Source organism: Rattus norvegicus, chromosome 16, assembly GCF_036323735.1.
Source record: "Rattus norvegicus strain BN/NHsdMcwi chromosome 16, GRCr8, whole genome shotgun sequence".
Classification (NCBI taxonomy): domain Eukaryota; kingdom Metazoa; phylum Chordata; class Mammalia; order Rodentia; family Muridae; genus Rattus; species Rattus norvegicus.
In genome coordinates, this window is record NC_086034.1 from 67,752,677 (window position 1) to 67,759,525 (window position 6,849).

Genomic DNA, 6,849 nt, shown 5'->3' on the forward strand with positions numbered 1-6,849 from the left:
ACGGTCAGCGTCAAATCGTTAAGTATTCAGAGTCAAGAGTCAAGGTTGGTGTAGCCTTTCCTAAGTGTCTCTTCCATTGCTTGTCTTTGTTAGGGTTTCTATTGCTGTGATGAAACATTGTGACCAAAAAAAGAAGGCTGGGGATTTAGCTCAGTGGTAGAGCGCTTACCTAGCAAGCGCAAGGCCCTGGGTTCCGTCCCCAGCTCCGAAAAAAAAAAAAAAGAAAAAAAAAAGAAAAGAAAAGTTGGGAAGGAAAGGGTTTATTTGGCTTACACTTGCATATCACTGATCATCATAGAAGGAAGTCAGGACGGAAACGCAAACAGGGCAGGAACCTGGAGGCAGGAGCTGATACAGAGGCCATGGAGGGGTGCTGCTTACTGACTTGCTTCTCACGGCTTGTTCAGCCTGCTTTCTTTTAGAACCCAGGACCACCAGCCCAGGGATGGCTTCACCCATAATAGGCTGGACCTTCCCCCATCAATCATTAAGACAATGCCCTACAGGCTTGTCGACACCCTGATCTTGTGGAGGCATTTTCTCAATTGAGATTCCCTCCTCTCTGATGACTTTAGCCTGTGTCAAGCTGACACAAAACCACCCAGCGCACTGCAGGGAGCGTCCCAGGATGGGGAATCTGAATGACTATGATCAGATGTTGAGAAGCAGGTAGAGTCCAAGCTACCGTCAGGAAGGAAGGAAGCAGACAGGTAAGCAGAGGCAGAGTAGTTAGGATATGAAGGTGGTGTCGACTATGGTTGAGATTGGGAGCTGGGACCACCTGAGCTCTGAGAATAGATGAAGTTGTAGTCTAGGGACCAAGAAGCATCATGAGCCGGCATACGAACTACCCCAGTGTTGATTGTCAGGCACCTCCATAGGCTGCTGCCTGGCCCAGCAGTCAGTTTACCCACTGGCCATTTCTTCTATGAAGAAGCAGACTTCTATTCCAACTTCCCCCACCTCTCCTTGTTCCTTTTGGGCAGGGCACTTTACCTAGAGATGAATTCCTTGTTGTCTGAAATAATTGACCTAAGAAGTCTGAGATTTTTTATTATTAGTGCGAGGAAAACCTTTCAACAGTTACCATGGAAGACGTTGTGAAAGGGCGCTTTGTTTGGCAGAGGGGGGACTAGAAGAAGATCAGGAGTTCAAGGCTAGCCTCAGTCACACTGTGATTTTGACATCATCCCGAGCTACATGAGATCTTGCCTAAAACAAAACAAAACAAAACAAAACAAAACCCAAATGATCTCTGAATCCAGCTCCTGTAGTAGACTATTTGACAGGCATACATGTAACCCAAGCATTCAGTAGGATCAGACTTTTTGGCCTCATGGGAAGTTAGAGGGTAACAGGCAGAAACAATGTTGCAGATAAAGCTGTTCTCACTTTTGTTTCCATTGCTTGTTCTGCTACAGGCTCTTGCTTTGTAGCCTAGGGGGCCCTTGAACCTTAAAGCTTCCAGTCCCATCCTTCTAAGTGGACCACCAGCTCCCTCTGATTCCCCCCACCCCCCCGTTTTCTATTTCTTTGTTTTACAAGATCTCCATTTCAACTATGCATTGCCCTTTTCTCTAAAATATGCTTCAAAGTACATCACGGATAATGTGGGATCTGAGGTTCTAAATCACCAGGGAAGCTCTTCTCGGAATGGCATCTTGGGTCGGTGACTCATGACTTTCATGAGTCAACCCAATGGGTTGATGGTTGTCTAATTAGACAGTCTGTGATGCTCGCAGGTAACACCAAACCATACAAAGAGTGGAGAGGAGAAAGGAAATGGGGTGGGATGGGGGCGTTATCCGAGGAAAGATAATGGAGAAGAAAGACTTAGGGAAGAGAGGCAGGAAAGAGAAAGGGCATGAGTCATCTGACAGTTCCTTGGGCTCCACATGCATCAGCTCATTTCATCCCACCCCATTTTAAGAGTTTAATCCTCTGAACACTCCAGGAGATTGGCATTTACTGTACTAGGGTAACCCATTCACAGATAGTTGGTGCCAGAGCACAGGTTCAAAACCACAACCATCTTAGTCAAAGCTACATTTTGGTTAGACAGAAGAGCCAATTTTTTTGTTGGGGGTGGGGTAATGCTTTTCTGGATCAGCTGTATTCATGAGTTCCTTGGTTCATATATATTTCTATTAAAGGACTTAGTTTTAATGTGCTTAAGCCCCTGTTGTTTGTAGTGGAGCTTATGAATGAGTATATGAACAGAATAGAGGTGAAATTGAGACTATTGAAAAAAAAAGGGGTAGGGGCTTGTGTTGGCTCAGCCAGGAGTGGTGGCTTACACTTGAAAGATGGAATAAGGATGTTTAGGAGTTTGTCACAGTTTGAAAATATGCTTTGCTCAGGGAGTGACACTATTTGGAGGTGTGGCCTTGTTGGAGTAGGTGTACCCCTTGTTGGAATAAGTGTGTCACTGTGGGTGTGGGCTTTAAGACCCTCATCCTAGCTGCCTGGAAGTCAATATTCTGCTAGCAGCCTTCATATGAAGATGTAGAACTCTCAGCTCCTCCTGCACCATGCCTGCCCGGATGCCGCCATGCTCCCGCCTTGATGATGATGGACTGAACCTCCGGCCTGTAAGCCAGCCCCGATTAGATGTTGTCCTTATAAGAGTTGCCTTGGTCATGGTATCTGCTCACAGCAGTAGAACCCTAACTAAGACAGAGTTCAAGATTATTAGTGGCTTACATCATAGTGAGTTGCCTTATGCTAGCCTGGATGAGAAGACCCCATGTTCAAAAATTCCTAGTTCTGGAATAGATAAATTAATAAAGAAAATATTTTTAAAAAGGCCTTGGAATAAATTGATCCTCCTGTCTGCATACTTAATATCATATGTAGGAGAAGTTCAATAAAAGTAGACTGTTACAAAATACACACACACATGCACACACACACACACACACACAGAGAGAGAGAGAGAGAGAGAAGAGAGAGAGTGCACATATAATCAAATATGTTAAATAGCAATTATTGACTACAGGTGAGTCTTAGCATGCACTCGCTAATTGAGCCTCTTAAATGGTATTGAGGAAACCAGTCCTAATCTGTGGTCATAAGTCTACTCCGAAATCCATGAGCTGAATGGGATTTGAGTATGGACTTAATAAATCCAGGGCCATTTTAAATTAAAGTCGGCCTCAAACCACTGTATTAATAGAAAACAAAACACCTAGAATTAACTGTGTCTGGTGGTGTCATGTCATGCTTTCAGCAAAGCTCAAATTTCTCTTAAGAAGTTGGAGTTTTTTTTTTCCTCAAGGGATACAGAACAGGAGTGGATGAAGAGGATGTGAAGGGAATGGAGGCGATGCAGGGCCGAGGGGAGGAAGGGAAAATGTGGTCCGGGATGTAATATATGGAAGGATAAATAAAAAGAAAGAGAAGTTTGAGGTTTTCATTCTCCGGCTCCCAGTCTTTTCCTTTAAGGAGTGGCTGGATCTGAAGGGAGTGGAGGTAGCATTCTCAACCCAGCCCCTCTCCTAGCCACGCCCTCAGAGCACCCAGCCGGAAATGATCCCAGGTTTAAGGAACGCTTTCACTTAAAAGTCGAAGCTGGTTTTGTATTCCCCTCTTCCGTCTTTCTCCGTCCCTCTAGAGCATTCCTCTCCTGTCAGCTGATCTCCATATTGTAGAACACACCTCACCACCGCGGATATTAACTTTGTAAATACACTACTGCAAAAAGCATTCTCCTGAGAGCATGCCTGTGTGAAAAAGAGTCCCATGCCTCTAGTAGAAATCAACCAGGTTTACAGTTTGTAAAACAACAGCGTGAAAGGATACAAAGTAGACTTATCTCAGCATGAAGAAGAAAGACGTGTATAACGAGCATTTTGGAAGATATGGAAAGGAAATGTGTCAAATACAGAGAGAACTAAAAAGTTCAGCCAGAGTGGAGCTACAGAATTAATCTCATCTCTTTCTTTGAGCTACAATCCTCAAAATTCAGTCTACATTTTGTATTCAGTTTTAATTGTGAGTGTTATGAAATTGCTTGAGACTGCCTTATAGCTTCATGTGTAGCGAATTTCAATAAATGAGTCATATAGGCTTGAAAAGAATATGTGTGTATATACATGCATAAAATATAATCGATTTTGGATTCCTATCATATCTCACTTCTATATAAGAATTCAGAATAGAATGAAACTTTTTATTTCTGTTTGGTTGAGTGTTACCGCCAAGAGGTCTTGGCTTTCTCTGCCAATTAAATAATCAAAGGGCAGGAAATATCTCAGACACAGCAAAGTAGCAAGCCATAAGCCAGCAGTTCTCAACTCCTGGGTTGTGACCCCTTTGGGGGTGGAGCAACTTTTCACAGGGGTCGCCTAAGACCATCAGAAACATCAGATCTCTACATTATGATTCACAACAGTAGCGAAATTACAGTTATGAGGTAGCAACAAAGAGAAATACACAGCATAGCAGAAAGGGGATACAGCTATCCTCCACCATGCAGGGCCCAGGGCTTTTAAGTGGTGTTGGTGGTCTGGGCTAGGTCTCCATCTACTCCTTTTGGGTTGTCTAACTTAAAGAGAAGAGTGAAAGCTGATTAGGGGCACAGCTTTAGGTAAACATGTTCGGTACCTCTCTGAATGTAAGGGGGAAACCTAGCATTGGTAGAAAAATGTCGCAGGCCTTTGTCTCAGGTAAGAAAGTTGAAAAAGGTGAACATTTGCCAGTTTTATTATCTGTCTATGGCCCCTTCCCCGCCCCGTCTGTCTAGTTTTTTAGTTCCCTGTTAGAACTGAGTCATATTGGATACATGAAATTCATGTGAGTTATTTATTTTGATAATGGAAGAAATTACAAAGAAGTAACAGCATAGGCCTTTTGATATTAGATTATAAAGGTAGCTGACACTTCATTTTGGGTCTCTTTCTCCCCTTTCTCTAGGGAAAGCTGGCTTTGCTATCAGGATGGTCAAGAAGACCTTTATCAGATCATGTCCAGATGCTTCTTCCAATGACTACAGAACAGCAAAGATGAGATCCTGAACCATCTCCTTCCAGGGAGTTCAGCCACCAAGAGCCTAACCATCCATCCACACAGCTCATTGTCTTAATAAGCATAACATTTCCATTCCAGGAGACTCAACACCGAAAAATGGCAAGGCCCCAAATCATTTTGCTTTTCATGTTAAGAACACATCGAATGATCTGGCAGTGCTTGTCACCAGCAACTTAGAGACACTTGGGATTCATTACTTCAAAATTCCTACCTGGCCATTTTCACAGACTCTTGTCTTGTACCTCAGCTCTCTTGATTGGATCAAGGATGTACACACAGCAACCTATCTTACGTAAAGCTTCCAGTTCAACAAATGTGAATCTTACCTTGTGCTATGGCTAAAGCAAACTTGACCCTCCTTTTCTAACTCAGAGACAAGTTCTAGTCCCAAAACTTTATGTTAACGGATGAGAGAGGAAACATAATTCCACTATGGTGTCAGAGGTAGGGCCGATAAGAAGTGATTATAAGGCCACTAGGGTAGAGCTACCATGACTGGATTCTGGAGTCTTTCTAAAGAAAAGAGAGGGATACAGAAACGGAGACATACATTTTCTAACATGGTACTACTATGCAGCCAGCAGGACATCCTTACCAAAGGATAGCCTGTGACATGGTACTTGAATCTTTTACTTCCAGAATTGTGCACAAAAAGAAATCTTCTTCTTCTTCTTCTTCTTCTTCTTCTTCTTCTTCTTCTTCTTCTTCTTCTTCTTCTTCTTATTATTATTATTATTATTATTATTATTATTATTATTTATTTATTTATTTATTTATTTTTTTTTGGTTCTTTTTTTCGGAGCTGGGGACCGAACCCAGGGCCTTGCGCTTTCTAGGCAAGCGCTCTACCGCTGAGCTAAATCCCCAACCCCAAGAAATCTTATTTTTAAAGATTTATTGGTTTGTGTATATGAGTGATTTATTTGTATATGTGCCTCCATGACAGAAGAGGACATCAGATTTCATTATAGAAGGTTGTGAGCCACCATGTGGTTTCTGGGAATTGAACTCAGTACCTCTCTGGAGGAGCAGCCAGTGCTCTTAACCACTAAAAAAAAAAATCTCTCTAGCACCAAATCATTTTTTTAAATCCTCTGATATTTTATTGTAGCAGTAGAAAGCTGTTGATCAATACATTTAATATTTATGTATGCAATAAATCCAATTTTAGTTTAGTTACAGATTGTGAGATGATATAGCTGAAATTTTACAACCTGATATCTGGTCATCTCAGGGATATCACCAATAAGATTTGGTTAAGAGGAGGAATTCCATCTGACCCAGAATCAGCACTTGCCTGCAGCTACTGGAGGGCTTTAAGGCTGACTGTGGAGTCCCCTACAATGCTGGACACTGACTTCTTGGAACCAAGCTCCCTAAACACACAATTTATGTTTTTCTCCTTTAAGAGAACCTGATCATGTATAGAACTAGATTTTTAAAAGGAATTATTTGTTTCAACAACCCAGGTGGGATGGTTTTTCAATCCCAGTCCCTAAGAAGCACAGGCAGGTGGGCCTCTGTGAGTTTGAGGCTGGCCTGATCTACCCAGTGAGTTCCAGCACAGCAAGGACTGTGTAGAAAGACTAGGTCTTGAAAAACAAAACAAATCTGTGTGTTGTGTGTTGTACGTGTGTGTACGACTGCTTTGACTGCATGTTTGTGTGTTCACTATTTGTGTTCAGTGCCCTGGGTATTAAGTGCATCCTAGAAAGTAAACCTTGATTGTCCACAAGACCAGCAAGTGTTCTTTACCTCTGAGCTGTTGTACTAGTCCCTACAATTAAGACTAAAATTGTTTATTTTATGTGTGTGAGTGTG